General features: G+C 42.0%; 5 non-coding genes across 5 annotated transcripts; 2 read left to right on the forward strand and 3 right to left on the reverse strand.

Moving 5' to 3' along the window:
• Positions 1–7745: 7745 nt before the first annotated feature.
• Positions 7746–7818, forward strand: trnat-cgu. Its single transcript has one exon. It is a non-coding gene; the product is annotated as a tRNA-Thr (tRNA).
• Positions 7819–12539: 4721 nt separating this feature from the next.
• Positions 12540–12612, forward strand: trnat-cgu. The gene has a single exon. It is a non-coding gene; the product is annotated as a tRNA-Thr (tRNA).
• Positions 12613–12938: 326 nt separating this feature from the next.
• On the reverse strand, positions 12939–13011 carry trnat-cgu. The gene has a single exon. It is a non-coding gene; the product is annotated as a tRNA-Thr (tRNA).
• A 612-nt stretch (positions 13012–13623) lies between these two features.
• On the reverse strand, positions 13624–13697 carry trnat-ugu. Its single transcript has one exon. It is a non-coding gene; the product is annotated as a tRNA-Thr (tRNA).
• A 1423-nt stretch (positions 13698–15120) lies between these two features.
• Positions 15121–15193, reverse strand: trnat-cgu. Its single transcript has one exon. It is a non-coding gene; the product is annotated as a tRNA-Thr (tRNA).
• Positions 15194–21549: the final 6356 nt, after the last annotated feature.

Raw genomic sequence — 21549 nt, forward strand, 5'->3', positions numbered from 1 at the left:
TTATAGCCCAACATTAGCCACCTTTAGCTTAGCGCTGGTGACGTGAAGTCATGTGACCGTGCTGTAGTTCCTTTATAGCCCAACATTAGCCACCTTTAGCTTAGCGGTGGTGACGTGAAGTCATGTGACCGTACTGTAGTTATTTTATAGCCCAACATTAGCCACCTTTAGCTTAGCGCTGGTGACGTGAAGTAATGTGATCGTGCTGTAGTTCCTTTATCGCCCAATATTAACCACCTTTAGGTTAGCGGTGGTGACGTGAAGTCATGTGACCGTGCTGTAGTTCCTTTATAGTCCAACATTAGCCACCTTTAGCTTAGCGCTGGTGACGTGAAGTCATGTGACCGTGCTGTAGTTCCTTTATAGCCCAACATTAGCCACCTTTAGCTTAGCGCTGGTGACGTGAAGTCATGTGACCGTGCTGTAGTTCCTTTATAGCCCAACATTAGCCACCTTTAGCTTAGCGCTGGTGACGTGAAGTAATGTGATCGTGCTGTAGTTCCTTTATAGCCCAACATTAGCCACCTTTAGCTTAGCGGTGGTGACGTGAAGTCATGTGACCGTGCTGTAGTTCCTTTATAGCCCAACATTAGCCACCTTTAGCTTAGCGGTGTTGACGTGAAGTCATTTGACCGTGCTGTAGTTCCTTTATGGCCCAACATTAGCCACCTTTAGCTTAGCTCTGGTGACGTGAAGTCATGTGACCGTGCTGTAGTTCCTTTATAGCCCAACATTAGCCACCTTTAGCTTAGCGGTGGTGACGTGAAGTAATGTGATCGTGCTGTAGTTCCTTTATAGCCCAACATTAGCCACCTTTAGCTTAGCGTGGTGACGTGAAGTCATGTGACCGTGCTGTAGTTCTTTTATAGCCCAACATTAGCCACCTTTAGCTTAGCGCTGGTGACGTGAAGGAATGTGATCGTGCTGTAGTTCCTTTATAGCCCAACATTAACCACCTTTAGCTTAGCGGTGGTGACGTGAAGTCATGTGACCGTGCTGTAGTTCCTTTATAGCCCAACATTAGCCACCTTTAGCTTAGCGCTGGTGACGTGAAGTCATGTGACCGTGCTGTAGTTCCTTTATAGCCCAACATTAGCCACCTTTAGCTTAGCGCTGGTGACGTGAAGTCATGTGACCGTGCTGTAGTTCCTTATAGCCCAACATTAGCCACCTTTAGCTTAGCGCTGGTGACGTGAAGTAATGTGATCGTGCTGTAGTTCCTTTATAGCCCAACATTAGCCACCTTTAGCTTAGCGGTGGTGACGTGAAGTCATGTGACCGTGCTGTAGTTCCTTTATAGCCCAACATTAGCCACCTTTAGCTTAGCGGTGTTGACGTGAAGTCATGTGACCGTGCTGTAGTTCCTTTATAGCCCAACATTAGCCACCTTTAGCTTAGCGCTGGTGACGTGAAGTCATGTGACCGTGCTGTAGTTCCTTTATAGCCCAACATTAGCCACCTTTAGCTTAGCGGTGGTGACGTGAAGTAATGTGATCATGCTGTAGTTCCTTTATAGCCCAACATTAGCCACCTTTAGCTTAGCGTGGTGACGTGAAGTCATGTGACCGTGCTGTAGTTCCTTTATAGCCCAACATTAGTCACATTTAGCTTAGCGGTGGTGACGTGAAGTAATGTGATCATGCTGTAGTTCCTTTATAGCCCAACATTAGCCACCTTTAGCTTAGCGGTGGTGACGTGAAGTCATGTGACCGTGCTGTAGTTCCTTTATAGCCCAACATTAGCCACCTTTAGCTTAGCGGTGGTGACGTGGAGTCATGTGACCGTGCTGTAGTTCCTTTATAGCCCAACATTAGCCACCTTTAGCTTAGCACTGGTGACGTGAAGTCATGTGACCGTGCTGTAGTTCCTTTATAGCCCAACATTAGCCACCTTTAGCTTAGCGCTGGTGACGTGAAGTCATGTGACCGTGCTGTAGTTCCTTTATAGCCCAACATTAGCCACCTTTAGCTTAGCGGTGGTGACGTGAAGTAATGTGATCATGCTGTAGTTCCTTTATAGCCCAACATTAGCCACCTTTAGCTTAGCGCTGGTGACGTGAAGTCATGTGACCGTGCTGTAGTTCCTTTATAGCCCAACATTAGCCACCTTTAGTTTAGCGGTGGTGACGTGAAGTCATGTGACCGTGCTGTAGTTCTTTTATAGCCCAAAATTAGCCACCTTTAATTTAGCACTGGTGACGTGAAGTAATGTGATCGTGCTGTAGTTCCTTTATAGCCCAACATTAACCACCTTTAGCTTAGCTGTGGTGACGTGAAGTCATGTGACCGTGCTGTAGTTCCTTTATAGCACAACATTAGCCACCTTTAGCTTAGCGCTGGTGACGTGAAGTCATGTGACCGTGCTGTAGTTCCTTTATAGCCCAACATTAGCCACCTTTAGCTTAGCGCTGGTGACGTGAAGTCATGTGACCGTGCTGTAGTTCCTTTATAGCCCAACATTAGCCACCTTTAGCTTAGCGCTGGTGACGTGAAGTCATGTGACCGTGCTGTAGTTCCTTTATAGCCCAACATTAGCCACCTTTAGTTTAGCGGTGGTGACATGAAGTCATGTGACCGTGCTGTAGTTCCTTTATAGCCCAACATTAGCCACCTTTAGCTTAGCGGTGTTGACGTGAAGTCATGTGACCGTGCTGTAGTTCCTTTATATCCCAACATTAGCCACCTTTAGCTTAGCGCTGGTGACGTGAAGTCATGTGATCATGCTGTAGTTCCTTTATAGCCCAACATTAGCCACCTTTAGCTTAGCGTGGTGACGTGAAGTCATGTGACCGTGCTGTAGTTCCTTTATATCCCAACATTAGTCACATTTAGCTTAGCGGTGGTGACGTGAAGTAATGTGATCATGCTGTAGTTCCTTTATAGCCCAACATTAGCCACCTTTAGCTTAGCGGTGGTGACGTGAAGTCATGTGACCGTGCTGTAATTCCTTTATAGCCCAACATTAGCCACCTTTAGCTTAGCGGTGGTGACGTGGAGTCATGTGACCGTGCTGTAGTTCCTTTATAGCCCAACATTAGCCACCTTTAGCTTAGCGCAGGTGACGTGAAGTCATGTGACCGTGCTGTAGTTCCTTTATAGCCCAACATTAGCCACCTTTAGCTTAGCGCTGGTGACGTGAAGTCATGTGACCGTGCTGTAGTTTCTTTATAGCCCAACATTAGCCACCTTTAGCTTAGCGGTGGTGACGTGAAGTAATGTGATCATGCTGTAGTTCCTTTATAGCCCAACATTAGCCACCTTTAGCTTAGCGGTGGTGACGTGAAGTCATGTGACCGTGCTGTAGTTCCTTTATAGCCCAACATTAGCCACCTTTAGCTTAGCGCTGGTGACGTGAAGTCATGTGACCGTGCTGTAGTTCCTTTATAGCCCAACATTAGCCACCTTTAGCTTAGCCGTGGTGACGTGAAGTCATGTGACCGTCCTGTAGTTCCTTTATAGCCCAACATTAGCCGCCTTTAGCGCTGGTGACGTGAAGTCATGTGGCCGTGCTGTAGTTCCTTTATAGCTCAACATTAGCCACCTTTAGCTTAGCGGTGGTGACGTGAAGTCATGTGACCGTGCTGTAGTTCCTTTATAGCCCAACATTAGCCGCCTTTAGCGCTGGTGACGTGAAGTCATGTGACCGTGCTGTAGTTCCTTTATAGCCCAACATTAGCCGCCTTTAGCTTAGCGGTGGTGACGTGAAGTCATGTGATGTCGCTGTAGTTCCTTATAGCCTAACGTTAGCCTTTTACTTCAAAATCATAAAGTCAAGCCTGCTTTTTGGTACCCTAAATCTCCTACAGGAAGGTAAGAGCTGGAGCTCTGGGTGGAGGATGTAATTTGTTTGTGACTGTCTAATGATTGACAAAATACATTCAGTTGAATTCAATCTCATTTATAAATATGCATAGTGAGGAATCAGCTCCGTCTGTACTGCCTTAACCTGTTGCTGTCTTCTTGCTATGTAATAAGCATGTTTAAAAAAAAAAAAAAAGATTAGCATTACCAGTATTGTAAACCTCTATGTTGCGTGTATTTCCTTGGTATCTTAAATTAAATGTGTTTTTAGGTTGACTTACAACATCTGTCCAGGGACTACAGATGAAAAACAGCGTATTTGTTAACTGGCACATTTAAAGTGTTATGTTTATTAATGTACACAGTCCCCGTTTGATATATATCAAAACGAATATCTCATTTTAGACGGATACTCGTAGAGATGGAGTTGTTGGAGCTGCTGCTGTTTGCTGCTTCCTGCCTGTAATTAGTGCTGTCACATCAGTGTCCTTCACACCCAGTGGGCAGCCGATCGATGGGCTCACACACACACACACACACACACACACACACACACACACACACACACACACACACACACACACACACACACACACACACACACACACACACACACACACACACACACACACACACACACACACACACACACATGTACAAATAAAGTGTATCTCCAGTGAGACTTTAATCCCTAAATGGGCATTCACATAAAAAGTGTTTGGGAAAAGGAATTGATTGCTATTTTCTACATAACACTATTACTGTACACTGTTATAACACCCCTATTACACCATTATTACACCCTTTTTATACCCATATGATGCTGTTGTTAAACCCAGATTTCGCCCATGTAACACCAATATTACTTCCATATTATGCTGTAATTATACTGTAATTACACCCACATCACACATAAATACACAGCTATTAAGATCATATTACACCATTATTAGACCCGTATAACATCCATATTATACTCATGTTACACAGTTATAAGACCTATATTAAACTATTATTACACTGTTATTACACCCATGGAAACATCTTCCGTTAAAGTAAATAAATAAACCTGATTGTATAGTGTTTAAGGAAATCCTCAAACAAGGTCACACACAAATGGTTGCACACACACACACACACACACACACACACACACACACACACACACACACACACACACACACACACACACACACACACACACACACACACACACACACACACACAGAGAAGGCCCAGACAGGGTGGTGGGTGGTCATTGAAAATGTGTTCTGATATAAGTTCTTCACAGAAAATGAGCCAAGGCCATTGAGTTTGGAGTATGAAAAAATAATTCATCATATAATTTTTCATTAGCTAACTAATGAACGTGCATACGTGCAGGGTGCACATGTGTGTGTGTGTGTGTGTGTGTGTGTGTGTGTGTGTGTGTGTGTGTGTGTGTGTGTGTGTGTGTGTGTGTGTGTGTGTGTGTGTGTGTGTGTGTGTTTGTGTGTGTCTGTCAAACTAACTGCCTGGTTTTGCATAAATAAAAACATATGTTTTTTGCAGGATGAAAACAGAATGCCTCTGCAACGCTTTAATCTGCAACCATTTGCATACCACCATTACTGAAATGCTAGATATTCACAGAACATTGGACTCATATTGACAGTTAGTGCTAGATGTACTTTCTACTATATCAGTTTATGTACAAATGTTCGAATGTTCGGATATCAATGAAGTTATTAGGTATCGAAATCAGTTTTGTAAACAGGGTTTAAAGCAAGTAACTCCCTTTGCAATTTTAAGTTCTCTAAAGATAACATTGGTTTTTAATTGCACGTTTTTTTATTGCTGTGTTAAGCTTAATCGATTTTCCTCCTTTTTAATGTGCCTGCCGTTGAGTTGTATGTGTGATAAGGACTTTTCAAACATTGTTTTTTAAAAGACAAACAAAGGTTATCATTAAGAGACTGCTGTTAATTGGCAACACCCTGAATGTCTCCAAAGCGCCAACACGTCTATTAGTGATAATGTTACTTTGCACTGGCCTGGAGCTCTGGGAGGCAAACCAGAGGAACTACATGCCATCTCTGATTCAACAGACCGAGAAATAAATGCAGTTACAGAAAAATAGGATGAAACAACAAGAGCAATGGAAGAAAACGTACCTTTTTAGGGTTAGTTGTCAGCTGGATTGAGTGAAAGCAGAAGAGGCAGCTCGCAGGGTCGCATAAGAGAAAACATGCCAGTGGAGCGCCAACAAACTATCGAATGGTTCAAACTCTGCAAAGAGGAAAAGCTCCTTTCTGTTTGTCCGTCCGATTGGTTCAATACTGGGCAAACTAGGACTCAGCAGAGAGCTCCAGGCAGGAAGTTGTGTCAGAAAACGGACACCAACCAGCGATAGAAAATCTCTCAAAATACGGCACCAGCTGGTCAATATATAGGCAGGCGTTGTGGAAAAAGTGATATCGTATCGGAGGTTACAGGATGCTGGTGAAATCACTGTGGGTTAAAAATGGATTTGGAGGCGGAAAGATGTCGGTTATCAACACTTCTAGTTTTCACTTCAGGCTTTATTAAGAGTTGTTAAGCTCTATTGTTTGATAATAATCGTGCAAAAAGTACACGATGACATGCCTGGATAAGAACTGTAGGAATTGTTCAGTATTTATTTCATGATTAAAGTCACTTTAGAGATGCTTAAAGAGTCCTCTCCTGCTGATGCTGATGTAGTGTCTCTACTTTAAAGAGTCCTCTCCTGCTGATGTTCAGGTGTATATCAGTATGTAGTGTCTCTACTTTAAAGAGTCCTCTCCTGCTGATGTTCAGGTGTATATCAGTATGTAGTGTCTCTACTTTAAAGAGTCCTCTCCTGCTGATGTTCAGGTGTATATCAGTATGTAGTGTCTCTACTTTAAAGAGTCCTCTCCTGCTGATGTTCAGGTGTATATCAGCATGTAGTGTCTCTACTTTAAAGAGTCCTCTCCTGCTGATGTTCAGGTGTATATCAGTATGTAGTGTCTCTACTTTAAAGAGTCCTCTCCTGCTGATGTTCAGGTGTATATCAGTATGTAGTGTCTCTACTTTAAAGAGTCCTCTCCTGCTGATGTTCAGGTGTATATCAGTATGTAGTGTCTCTACTTTAAAGAGTCCTCTCCTGCTGTTTTTCAGGTGTATATTATATGGAAGCCTCTGCAGACCATTTACATGCACCAAAACCTATAGAACAAACTACAGGAGAAGGAACAACACAAAAAGCAGAATTGGGCCTCTTTAAGTAACATTTTCAATGCAGGACTTTTACTTAGAGTACTACAGTAGTACAGGTATAAGTACTTTTCTCTTCAGTAAACAATATAAGTACTTCCTCCACCTCTGCTTGTTTGTGTATCTGTACCTCTGTGTGTGTGAGGCGCAGATATGCCGGTGGGATTACAAAAAGACAATTGGAAGAAATTGGAGTTACTAAAGTGTGAATAAATCACCTGCAGGCGTGTGTGAGGCGTCCTGTGTTCAGAGCAAGCTTCAGAAGTTAGTGCAGCACAGCGAGGTTTCAACGTTTACATAACACCACCATGTGCACAACAATAAACTTCCTCTCCTCCTCTTTGATCGTAGGGGGGATGAAATTGCTTCACTATCGGGTGATAAAGTGACTAGGAACTGCTGGGAGTTGAACCCATGATCTCCTGTTTACGAGACAAGCACTTTATAGACTAAATGCATTTCATATTAACTCCTAATGATTTCAGAATGAAGACACGATTTGATAATTAAGTAGAGGAATGTGACAATGCCTGCATCAGTTTTAGTGCCTTTACTGTCTACATCTGTTAGATTGCAGTTGCTCGATGCGTCACTTGAGTCTGGCACTTCAATTAACCCACTAACCCTTTCAGTGGCACTGGCTGGATCTGAATGCAGTTCTGCTCTGAGACAGCAAATAAGGCATAATATGGTGCTGAGGCTAAGTGGTTAAGGCGCCTGTCTCGTAAACAGGAGATCCTGGGTTCAAAACCCAGCAGTGCCTCATAGGGTGAAAAACCCACGACATTGACTCCCACCAACTACGCGTATAGTGTTTGAGTAGATGCTTCTTCTCATCAATTATCATTTATGTGTGAATTCAGCCTCTTCAAAAAGCTATGTGTTATAATGAGGAAGACAGTTTGGAAGTTACAAAGATGGCAGATTCTCTAATGGTCAATTCAGGCGATGTTATTTGCTTTTGTGAAGGTCACTGGCTAGATGAATGCAGCTCTGTCATCACATTTTACATTTTAAAGTTCCAGTGTGTAGGATTAAGTGGATGCACATTCTTCTAATTAATTCATAAATCTGTGTCTTCCTTCTGAAATCATTAAGAGTTCATATGAAATGCATGTAGTCTAAAATGAGAGATACTCCCTTCTCCCATTTGAACCCAGGACCTCCTGTTTACTAGACAGGCGCTTTGACCAGCTAAGCCACAGCACCTCTTGTTCTGCTTTACGACTCTTTTCTTTATTCCCCTACATTGTTTTCTGCGCTCTGGTTCCAACAGAAATAATTAATAGCAACTCAGTGTGTCTTCATTCTGAAATAATAAGGAGTTCATATGAAATGGATTATGTCCACAAAGAGAGATATTTCCTTTGCTTTTTTAAATTACAAGAAAATCTAATAAATTCTGGGTTCAAATCCCAGCAGTGCCTCAAACTAAAAACAGTAGTTTATAGGATAGAGCTCATTCTCGTTAAAGATCAGCTTCTCAAATGGTCTTCAGGCTCTCTCTTTAACTATTGAACTTTATTTACAGCACTGGCTATACATTAAGATCTGATTGTACATTGTAAAGGAGTATGATTAAGTGGATGCACTTTCTTCTAATCAAAGATGAATATCTGTGTCCTCATTCTGACAACATTCAGAGGTAATGTCAAATGCATTTAGTCTACAAAGAGAGATATTCCCTGTTTTACACAAGTATACTTGATTTGAACCCTTGATGCATCTTTTAAGACAAGAAAAAGACAGACAATTACCTCATTCACACCAACGCAACTCCGGTTCAAGCTCCATGCTAGAGATTTTTAGGTTCAGAACCAGTTCTTCGGTTTAGCTCTGGCTCTTTTCACACCGCCCAGAGTCCGACTGGTAATGCGTCGTTGCGTCATCGTTTGCGTCATGACGTAACCGTTTGCGTGCCTGCTTCATAAAGCCAAACCGCGTGGATGAAATCAGTTGCATTCATTTATTATGGCTCTATCTGCAGCTTTTCCGGAGTCATTTCTGTGGTTTAGACTATAGGCTATTCTTATAAAAAAGTGTACTCGTGTCAATAAAGGTTTTTTAAAAACACAACTGGCTTCCGAGGTCGGTCTTATTTCTTAAGGTGGACTGAACCATGAGTGTGGAGTAACGTTGTATCTTTCATTTAAATGAACTGTAACCTTCACCCAGGTAACAGCTGTTCTCAAATGAACACGTGAAGTAAAGTTTAATATTTATAGTTTTATAGATTTATAATGAGTTATAATGAGAGGTGATCAACGTGAATGCTCAGGTTCCACCTTAACACGCAGACACGTTGCTTCACCATGAGCAGAAACCTTTATATATACAGTCTATGGCAGAAACACTGAAACTCTGAAACTCTTGTTAAGTTTCTCCATCGTTGTACAAACTGGATAAAACGCGGGCTTTTTGTTGTTGTTCAGGAGTTGATCCTGCCTCTTCCCCCGCCTCGACGTTAGCGTGACGTATGTGGTGCTTTTGCTCTGGCCGGACAATTGTTTGGTGCTTGAAACGAACCGGATTCCGGAGCCAAGAGGCTGCTCCGCTGCGGTGTGAACAGGAAAACCCGGTGCTTTTCAAGCTCCAGCTCCGAACCGGCCCTGAAACACCGTTGGTGTGAAAGAGGTAAATGTGTGGCTAAGTGGTTAAGGCGACTGTCTCGTACCTCCTGTTTACTAGACAGGCGCTTTGACCAGCTTTCGCTTCCTCTTGTCGTCCCGGGCTGCGACCCGACATCATGTCCTTTGCAGCTCTTGAATAAAGACAACTTTGCACCTTCATTGCACCGCCTCTGACTCCCTATCTCTCGGCACTACAGCTACACCATTGTTTGGTTTCCATGGTAGCGTGTCTCTTAAGCAGCGCGCACAACTCAAAGTCTGAGAGGGTGAGGAAGATGAAATCTGAACAAGAATCGACAACTCGACCCTCTGCTCACTCCTTTCCTGTAAAATACAGGTCCAGCCCACACATATGCTCCATGGTGCTCCAGGCATTGCCCTTACAACTACAATAAGCATGCAAATGTTAATCTACAGCTCCGATGATCCACTAGCATCCGGAGTCTCCACCTGCAGACGCAGCCATCCTCAACAACTACAGTAGCGTCACCTTGGATACGAGTCCAAACAACTCACAGACACACAGGCCAGGGTGCTGACAGGGCGCCCTTTGAGCATCAGATCTGACAATGCTGATTGGCTGAAATTATGTTTCGGCGGCATAGTATACAGATAGCAACAGTCAGCAATGTGTTGGCTGCTGCTGCTCTGGCTTTGGGCTCCTTTCTACCGCCCGGACGAGAGAGGGTAATGATACACGCTGCGGCCAGGCAGGAAACATGTGACTTATCAGTAACTTTAGACATCGTAAAACAATTTTAACCCTTGTGTGGTGTTCGGGTCAAATTGACCCGATTTCCATTTTCAATGAATAAAAACAAATATAAGGATATTTTCGTTCAACCTGAAACTCAATGGCCGGGGCTTATTTATTGTGAAGGACATGTGGAATTGTTTTTATTTTTTTCCACTTATGAAAAAATGCCCACCCGCATTTATGTCCTTCATAAGAGGTTCGGGTCAATCTGACCCGGATACAACACCAGGACAGACAGAGACACACACACACACACACACACACACACACACACACACACACACACACACACACACACACACACACACACACACACACACACACACACACACACACACACACACACACAATCGTATGCATAGAGAAGCTGTTTGAACCTGTTTTCCCTTGATCTTTACCCTTTGTAGTGTGTACACAAAACTATCCAAGAACATTATAAACATTTTAGATCTTCCAGAAATGTATAAACATTTTACATTTTCTCGCACTGTCCCCCCTCGCACCTGCACGCCGGAGGAGGGACTAAACAGAGACATAACCTCACATTACAGTGTAGTGCAGAACTACAATTATCTACTAACAAAATGGCCAAAATATATTCTGCTCAGAGCCTTGGAGCTAATACTGGATGAGAGTGAGCGGAATGCATTAGAGGCACACGGTGAAGTGGAACAGGAAGACATTTCTGAAGATGAGGATAATGTGGAGGTAAACTCAGAATTTGACAGCAAATTGGAAGATGAACTTGACTCATAGCCAGCTGCTGGAAGACCCCCACAGCCAGCCGCTGTGAGGTCTGTGGACCCTCAAAGGACTCCAAGACACAGACTAAATGCAGCAACTGCAACAAGTACATCTGTGCTGTACACACGAAGAAGTTCTGTACATAATGTGTTTCCTAAACGGACTTGCCCATTGACTCACATGATGTTCTGCAGCGTCACTTCATCAATATGTTTTTCGGATATACTGTATTTTATGAATAGTGACTGTTAATTGTTTTTATTTGCTTTGTGTTTACATCTGTTCTATGTCATTTATATGGATGTTTCATTCTCTCTATATTTCACAGCCAAATACTTTCGGATGTGGTTCTTGTGTTCCAATTGCTGCTAAATTGCTTTATTTCCTTCAGGGCTTTGATTATTATATGACAGATTAAAAATAATAAACATTAATGAAAACATTTTTCATTTTTCATTTTTCATTTAGTCATTTGGACTACCTATGTTGCAAATGTATTATCTTTTCAATTTACACACGGCATCTATTGCACGTCTGTCCGTCCTGGGAGAGGGATCCCTCCTCTGTTGCTCTCCCTGAGGTTTCTCCCATGTTCCCTTTAAACTGTGGGTTTTCTCCGGAAGTTTTTCCTTGTACGATGTGAGGGTCTAAGGACAGAGGGTGTCGTATTGTCATACTGATATTTTGTACAAACTGTAAAGTCCACTGAGACAAATGTAACATTTGTGATATTGGGCTATATAAATAAACATTGATTGATTGATTGATTGATTGATTGATTTACATTAGTTCTAGAAAAGCATGAGCAAAATGTAAACTTAGTTTTTATTACAGTGTATTTTTTTTTAACATAAATTACATTTTTATCACAAAAAACGATGGACACTTCCATTGTTACATTTGATCTAGCAAAGAGTATTTTCAAAAACTAATCATATATTTCATTGATATTGTTGGGGAATGAGTTAAAGACAATATATATAAGGAATTGTGCATGTTGAATTTAGTTCTGTATTTTTTTTAAACCTTGAAATATGTCCCGGGTCAATTTGACATGAACATTACCAAAGGGTGCGAAATGTGAACATAACACATAACGAGATTTTATTGTAGATTATACATTTTACTGATACCAACTATATAATATTTACCATGTTCATTAAACATTTAAATTTAAATTTAAATAAAATTAAAATATATATTTTTTGTTTGAGAAGCACTGGAAGATAAGAGAGACAAGCCTGAAAGAAGAGAGTCAATCGAGGCTGGCTTTTGAACTAAGTGACTCTTTCAGTGCTACTAGCTGGACACGAATGTAGCTTCGTTTCAGGACAAGAGAAAGAGGGTAAATGTGGCGCTGTGGCTAAGTGGTTAAGGCGCCTGTCTCGTAAACAGGAGATCCTGGGTTCAAATCCCAGCAGTGCCTCACATGGGTGATCATTGGATGAAGTAGAACGAGATGCTTCTTCTATAGATTAAATCTGTGTGTACAATGGGGAATCATTTGCATCATCAAATCTGACATTAAAGAAACAATTTTAAATGATTGATATTGATATGAAATGCATTCAGTCTAAAAAGAGATTGTCTTTTTAGGCAATTTACTAGACAGGTACTTTCACCCATCATTTCAAGTTGTATCTTTAATTTGAGATTTGCTGATGAAAATGGGTCTACACAAAATCTACTTTAATGTCAGTATATGCTTAATCCTATTTATCCCATAAAATCCACATATTGGTTCCCCACGTGAGGCGCTGCTGGGATTTGAACCCAGGATCTCCTGTTTACGAGACAGGCACCTTAACCACTTAGCCACAGCGCCACATGTCCTGCAGTTTTCTTGTCTTAAAACTTCCATTAGATTATGGGTTCAAATCAAAGCAGTATCCTTGTGTAAAAAATCTCTCTTTGTAATTAAATATGAATTCCTAATGATTTTAGAATGACGGCACACAGATTTATCTTTAATTAGAAGCATGTGCATCCACTTAATGTCTAGCCAGTGCTGTTGAACTCACATATAATTGATTTGATCTTGAATGAGAAGAAGCTCTATCCTTCAAACTAGTTTCTTTATTGTACATGTTAGTGTACAGCTTGAGGCGCCACTGTGATTTGAACCCAGTATCTCCTGTTTGCTAGACAGGCGCTTTCACCTCGAAGCCACAGAACCACATTTCTTAACGTTCGAGCCTTAGCCACTGCAGTCTTTGATCTGATTGGTTGAATGAAGACAGATAGTTATCGAATCACCTGCAAAGGTTTAAAAACTCTCTTTTCAGATTGAATGTGTTTCATATGAACCCCATATCATTTCAGGTTCTATCTTTAAGTGAGATTTGATAATAAAAATTGTGCACACAAAAAATGGATCTACTATCATGTCAGTATGCTTAATCCTATGTGTCCCATAATATATCTGGTTCCCCATGTGAGGCACTGCTGGGATTTGAACCCAGGATCTCCTGTTTACAAGACAGGTGCTTTCACCAACTAAGCCACAGCGCCACATTCCCTGACATTTCTCTAATCGTAACGGTGTGTCCACACAGCAGCTTTGACCAAATCTTGAAAATCCTGGAGCTGGGCGTGTCTGACAGCTTGGGGATTTCGCGACCAACAACCAATCACATGAATATCACATGAATATCCCGCCCCCGACATACAAAGCAAAAAAACCCGGTTCTTCTACACTATTGTCAAATAGGAAGGGCTATGATGAACATTTATTTTTTTAACATTTTGAACATTTATGAGATTAATGTTTATGGTGCTATTTTATGCTACATTCCATGCTGGCTAATGATACTGTCTATGCTTGCTAGCAACGAAGTAAACTAGCAACGAAGTAAACTGGATATAAAATCCCCAAACAAGCGAAAACCTACCAGTTTCACCCACTGTCTCTGCCACCTCCCTCCATGCCTGGTTCCTCCGGTTTGTATCCCGGTAAGTAAATAGGGACTGGTCATAAAGAACCGGGGGATTTGCTACCGCAATAACTAAGTTCTCCTCCATTTTTGTTAGGAATATAGAAATGAACTGCGGGTCTGGCTCTCCCAGCTTGCACGCGGTTTGATTGGCTAGCGCTTGAACTGTCAGATTTGCATAAACGGATCTGATTGGCTGTCGCTTCCAGCTCAGCCTCAAAAGTTGAACATTGTTCAACTTTGGAATCTTGAACATCCTGGAAATCCTGGAAATCTTCGCCTCGCCCCCCCACAATGCAGTTCGGCGACAAGCGAGGGAAAGTGACGTCATCCCCATTCAAAGTCAATGGGCGGAGACGCGCTGGAAGCGGTGGACAAATCGCCAAAAGCTGCTGTGTGTACGGGCCGTTACACAGAGTTGCCTGTCTTGGAAAACATAGGATTGTCAGTAAACATCCCAGCATACTGATGGAAGCAAGTGGGTGTTTCTCAATCGCGAGGATTCTTGCTTGAGTGGAACAGGCTAGCAAGTGTGCAGGTGTGCTTCATATGAGAGGCCCCGCCTTACATTTTCCGCCACAGATTTTGGGAAATTGGTCCGTGCGTAAAGCATTGTGGGGATTTTAAGACCGCGGAGGATACACATGTGCAGCTTCGAAATGGCTCCAAACGAAGTACGCCATGGCTCGGTAGATTTCCAAGTATGCTGGACATTGGAACAGTCCTTCGGCGGCACTCGATGACGTAGTATGCTTGAAATAGTGGCTCTGGAGCAGCTTTACTCGACATTGAGAAACACCCAGAGTCTCTCTTTTTAGGTTAAAAGCATTTAAAATTAACTTTATATTCAATTATTTTAGTAAGAATCCTTTGTATGAGATTGTTTATAGAGAGCGATGTCTGTTGTGAATAGATTGCAGGTTGAAGACAGTTCTAGTTTGTTGGAGTCAATCTGATCCAGCAAACTGGATACCTCTTTTCTAGCTGGTTTTCCCCATGTGAGGCACTGCTGGGATTTGAACCCAGGATCTCCTGTTTACGAGACAGGCGCCTTAACCACTTAGCCACAGCACCACATTTCACTTTGATTTCTTGTCTCAAATCAGAGCTGCTTCAGATCCAGCGTTTCATTGAAATGGTCAGAAGGTTAATTGAAGTGCCAGCCTCAAGTGACGAATAGAGCAACTGCAATCTCACTCACAAGTCCTCTTTTTAAGACATGGAGGTTGCTTCATTCAACTTCTCAGTGTCCTGTGAGAAGCTACTGGCTCATACGGATGTGGCTTGTGAGGCAAAGGCACTAAATCTGACGCTGTCACATTCTCCCAACTAGAAGTCTAATCTGTGAGTCTTCATTCATTCTAACTTCTGTTGGAACCAGAGCGCAGAAAACAACGTAGGGGAAAAAGAAAATAGTCGTTAAGCAGAAAAAGAGGTGCTGTGGCTTAGCTGGTCAAAGCGCCTGTCTAGTAAACAGGAGGTCCTGGGTTCAAGAAGGAAGTGTCTCTCATTTTAGACTACATGCATTTCATATGAACTCCTAATGATTTCAGAAGGAAGACACAGATTTATGAATTAATTAGAAGAATGTGCATCCACTTAATCCTACACACTGGAACTTTCAAATGTGAAATGTGATGACAGAGCTGCATCCACCTAGCCAGTGACCTTCACAAAAGCAAATAACATCGCCTGAATTCACCATCTTTGTTACTTCCAAACTGTCTTCGTCATTATAAGACGTGGCATTTTGAAGAGGCTGAATCCACACATACATGATTATGAATGAGAAGGAGCATCTAGTCAATCCTCGTGTGAGTCACTGCTGGGATTTGAACCCAGGATCTCCTGTTTGCGAGACAGGCACCTTAACCACAGCTCCACATTTCCTGCAGTTATCTTGTCTTAAAACACGCATTAGATCATGGGTTCAAATCGAAGCAGTATCCTTGTGTACAAAATTGAATATCTCTCGGATAATAATCGAAAAATCAGCTCACGTCTAACTCTATCTCCTATTCCTTGACCTCTGAGTGAAACGTCACGGGGTTAAGGGATAGTGGATAGGAGAATTCAAAAGGACTTAGGAGAAGAGACCGCGGTACTTTAGAGAATCGACTGCACTTTCACTATCCGACGTGTTTATGATGCGCCAGCGGACGTCATGAATGTGCGTCTGCTGCTGCTGCGGGGAAACTATGGAAACTACAGTTTTCTATACAGCGGACTACAACATGGATGTTCAATAAGAACGAGGGACTCATCTAGAGACTCTGCACCGTGCTCTGATGCTGTTGTTTTATGCTTTATGAACGTGGACAACAGAGAAACATATTCTTCATGAACGAGGTTGGAATTTAAATAAAAAAGGAAAGTGAAACTTATGCTCGTCACCCTCTCCCTCCGGTCCACATTAATACAAATGATCCCAATACGTATGATTGTATGAACTATGAAAATATCTTAAAATAAATACAAATGTATTTATTATAAACGTTAGTCCTTAACATCTATCACTGTGTATATCACCATTCAAACATCTTTTAAAAGTTGAACAAACCCACACAGCTCAGTGAAGACTGTGAAATGTTGACTTTATTTGATAATTTCAGTAAAAACTAACGTTCATATTTCTCTTTTTGATTATAATACTGATGAACGTTCAGAACAAAGCACTTTGGCAACTTACCACATACGTTTTAAAATGCTTAATAAGCACCGTAACTTTCATGATATAACTTCTCGGTTGTTTCTGTGAACGGCCGACTGTTGAGTGACGGCAAATGCTGCGGCTGCAATGCATTGTGGGGCAGCATTTTCTCCTCTCCTTTCGGTTAGGGAGGTCCAGTGGTTCCTAAGCTAAAGGAGGTTATAAAGGAAGTTTGAAACCTCCTTTCCTTTCATTTAGAGAATTGGAACGGCACTTATCATGGCTGCTACTGAGCAGGGGCGGATCTACGGGGGGCAAGGGGGGGCAGCTGCCCCCCCACTGTAGAGCCTTGCCCCCCCAGCTGCCCCCCTAACTTTTGTTTCCCTAAAACTGTACTAAAACAAACCTACACTATTTCCACAAGCTTCTCAAGCAACAAAACAAGCATTACATTAGTTAAAAGTGAATCATTTTAAATATAATTTTAGGCCCGTTAAAAACGCAGCTACGGCCCTGCATTAAACTGCGGAGCGGCGTTCACACAGACCGCGGCTCACACCGCTGCAGAGAGGGAGCAAGCTGTCCCAGCACCTATGGATCAGCTTCCCCTGGGAGCATTTCCCTTTCCACTAGTTTTGTTTTACTAAGGACGAGAGCTTGAAACTAAATATTAATAAAACGCTGCCGTTTGAATCGATAGCGTTTAATAGACGGGCGCTGTTTGGGACGTTACAAAATACTACGCAGACAGCGTTAGCTGGGAGATCGATCACTTTGCTAAACTACGCGGTAGCCTACTATTAAATCCACGTAAACTACACATCACAGCCATGAGGCCAGATCAATGAAACCAGGATACATCCTTTACCGTAAAAACTGGATCCAAACACAGCTGCCTGTGTGCGCTTGATCAATACTTTCTGATGTTATATGATATGCTACATATTAGCTAGGCTACATGGCCATAACGCGTAAAGTTATACAAGCATTTGTACCAGTGCTTTTCACAAGTAGACTCTTGCAGGCCAGAGTATAGGAGTGATTCAACAACAACACAAAGACATATGAGAAGTGATCAGGACGAACAGAAAGAGGAAAAGGAAAAGAGAGATGAAGAGACCAGGAGGGTCAGAGCAGGAGGAAGAGGAGGAGATGAAGAGACCAGGAGGGTCAGAGCAGGAGGAAGAGGAGGAGATGAAGACATTAGTGAAGAAGAAGAAATGTATGTGAGGAATAAAGATGAAGTGTCAGAAAGAGGGACAGAGGCAGGGATCAGGAGGCAGATGAAACTCCAGCTGGACCACATGGTATGTTCTTATTCTCCTTACATATTCCATCACAGCAGCACCATCTAGCAGCTCTTAGTATTGACAAATATTGATTGAAATGTGTTGCTGCACAGGTCACCTTCAGCTCTCTGAAGAGATGGGTGATGTCATTTGTGTACTTAATTATAAATTGAGATGTTGAGCTTGTCAATCTTAATCTGAAAATACAAAAACTGAAATATAGGTAAGAGAAGAAACTGACACTTTTGTGATGTAATTCCCTCAATGCAGATCACACATGGACTGATCCATTATTTTAATAGGAGGGTAAATGGTATGGCGTGACGGGGTTGAAACAAACTGAGGGACAATATTGCAATTTCATAGATAATTGAAGTATTTTTTCAGAATTTATTTTTGATCAGTTAAAGTTGATAAGCATGTGATTATATTAGCAGCAACATTTTTGGGATAATTGGCCATTTTGATTTGTTTGATATTAAATTAATATGTAATAATGCTTAGTGAGGACATGCAAATATGTCTGTCTAATACTAAGAAAACGAATTTTTTTAAAACTAAATATATATTTAGTTTGACATTGTAATGCAAAAAAACCTGTTCCATTAATTCATTGCTTTAAAATACATGTTGTAGTTTCCTTTCATTTAAAATGGTTGAGGTAAGCTTGGGGGACTCAAAGGGCACCCGATTGTTTGTCTGAACACCTTGTTTCTCTTGTGCATTAAGAACACTTGTGTTAGGGCATGAATTAACAATAAATAGGTTATATACAGTATAAAATACCACGTACTGTCCGCCCTCCCATGCCACCCTGGCATGACCTCTTGCCCCCCCTTTGCCCCCCCATGTAAAATGTTCTAGAACCGCCACTGCTACTGAGGGACTTCCGGGTCATTTCACTCCGTTAGGAAGGTTCCTAAGCTAAATGGACTATTCCACTGTAGCCTAAATATGAATTCCTAATGATGATTTTAGAATGACGGCACACATATTTATCTTTAATTAGAAGCATGTGCATCCACTTAATGTCTAGCCAGTGCTGTTGAACTCACATATAATTGATTTGATCTTTAATGAGAAGAAGCTCTATATTACAAACAAGGAGAACTCTCTTTTCAGATTGAACCCCATATCATTTCAGGTTGTATTTTTTATTTGAGATTTGATGATAAAAATTGGGCATACACAAAAAATGGATCTACTATCATGTCAGTATGCTAAATCCTATGTATCCTATAATATATCTGGTTCCCTATGTGAGGCACTATTTCTCTTGTCATACATTTGTGTCCAGCCAGTGCCACTGAAAGAGTTACTTAGTTGAAAAGCCAGCCCCAATTTATCATAAAAGCAGCTGCCATCTTTGTTGACCAGTGTTCATTGAGTTTATCGTGAAGAATGGTCAGTAAAAAATGAGTATTGCAGCTTTTAGTGCCCCATGTGAGGCGCTGCTGGGAATTGAACCCAGGATCTCCTGTTTTAGAAACAGGCGCCTTCCCACTTAGCCACAGCGCCACATTTCTTGTGTTTTACCTGGCATTAACTGATCAGCAACTACTTTAGTGAATTCATTAAAGACAAGGCTAGCCATTTCTACCTTCTGGGATCAATCAGAAACTGTAAAGGAATGACTCCATAATGAAATGTGAAATCTCCCTAACACACAGAAGACCGATGATTTCGTACAGTAGGTATTTGTGTAACGTAGTTAAAATGGTCTGAATTCAATTATAAATGGAAAACTACGCCATGTTGTAAATTTGAAGTACATTAGAGATGGGGGAGTCCTGATTCATCCGGATCATTAACCCGGATCCTATAATGAGCTGGTCGTGACGAGTCTCCCCTCTCGATTAACCCGAGTCCTTTGAGTCCTATGGTGATGTACAAATTAAAACTATAAATTGCGTCTCTCACTACTCTCCTTATTGTAAGGGAAACTTCTGCAGCAATGGAGAGTCAGGACTCAGAGAGACACGAGGAGAGTTGGAGCTTTGTTGTCAAACACTGATAGTTTATTACAAGTATCGGCCGGAGAATTCACATCACAAGTCACAGCAGCCAGAGGTTCTGACTGCACGGATGGGTTGCCACATCAATTCTGCCCAGCATCTCTCTCGATAGACCTTTTAACTAGTTTACAGAGAGTTAATCAACAGCTGGGAACACTGGAGATATCTCCAACATCTGGAGACACTGAATCACTTGCCTGACTCTTAGGCTCTGTGACCGAGAGTTGACCGGTCATAAAGTGAGAATAAGTGCAGCAGCACATTCTTTAAAGGAGATAACAGAGTCAGGGTTGGTTATTAACATCAACAGGCAATAAGGTTAAAGACAGAAATATTCCCTCACACTTATAACATGTAAAATCACATTACAACGTACCCCAGTCCATCTGCCTAGCCTTTAGCAAGTAGGATAGCTGCCAGACGTTATCCTTTGGCACAGGGGACGCGGATCAGTGAAACTTCCTGCAGACTCGTGCGGACTCAGAGCCGTAACCGTATAGCAGCAGATCCAGAGATCCAGCAGACTCGTCGTCATGCATGAGTCAACAGCAGACTCAGATTCGCAAATCCTGACTCACTGAATCAAGGGAACTTCCTTCATTTTTTATTAAAGCAAAAAGTCACCACTTTACACAAATATAACACACAAACTACAGTACTGCAATGATTACGCAGTCCATGAGAAAAGAGGGGGGGGCATATGATTAGATCTACATGACTCATATGACTCAAATGACTCATATCTCTTCAATGATTGACTCAGAAGACCCTGAGTCTGTAACAGGATCCGGATTTGCCATCTCTAAAGTACATAGTAAAATAGTGGCAAAGGATTGTGGGAAATCCCCATAGCAAGGAATTAATGGATCGAGCGGCACTATTAATGTCGGTGATTATTTTGTGGAAAAAACACAAATTCGGCGTCCATTTGGTTAAAATCTGCTCATTATAAACCTTTCGAATTAGCTGAGGGCCAATTAAAAATGGACCATGGGCCGCAGTGCAGAGGCCACATTTGAGAGCGGATCACTTTCAAAATGAGAGGGATTTTTTCTTCCTTTGCTCGAGTCTTTACAATAAATCAAGTGATCAATTTCTCAGTTTGTTGTGTTGATAAAATCCCCTCTTCTCCTCCTCACATTGTTCACTCATAGAGAGGAGAAGTCTATCAGAGGCTGTCTCGGGAGACCTAATGGAGTGGGACTGCCGATGAAACTTTAAAGAGGTTTAGTAGGAGGATGATGAGAAGCCCTCTGTGCAACCATGCAGACGTTTGTAGACTTGATACCCTGAGGGAAGAAGACTCCGGTGAGAAGCCTCAAATCAGTGTTATCACCCCGCAGCACATGGAGCGCTTGGTGTGAAATTGAGTCCAGATTGCTTGGTCGAACTGTGAAAACTCAAACTGATGCCATATGTAGGTAATTTAATGAAAGCTGCACACAGGCTGGACTGAGAGGGAGTTTGAGTTTTCAG

The sequence above is a fragment of the Gymnodraco acuticeps genome, unplaced genomic scaffold (assembly GCF_902827175.1).
Source record: "Gymnodraco acuticeps unplaced genomic scaffold, fGymAcu1.1, whole genome shotgun sequence".
In the NCBI taxonomy this organism is placed as follows: Eukaryota; Metazoa; Chordata; class Actinopteri; order Perciformes; family Bathydraconidae; genus Gymnodraco; species Gymnodraco acuticeps.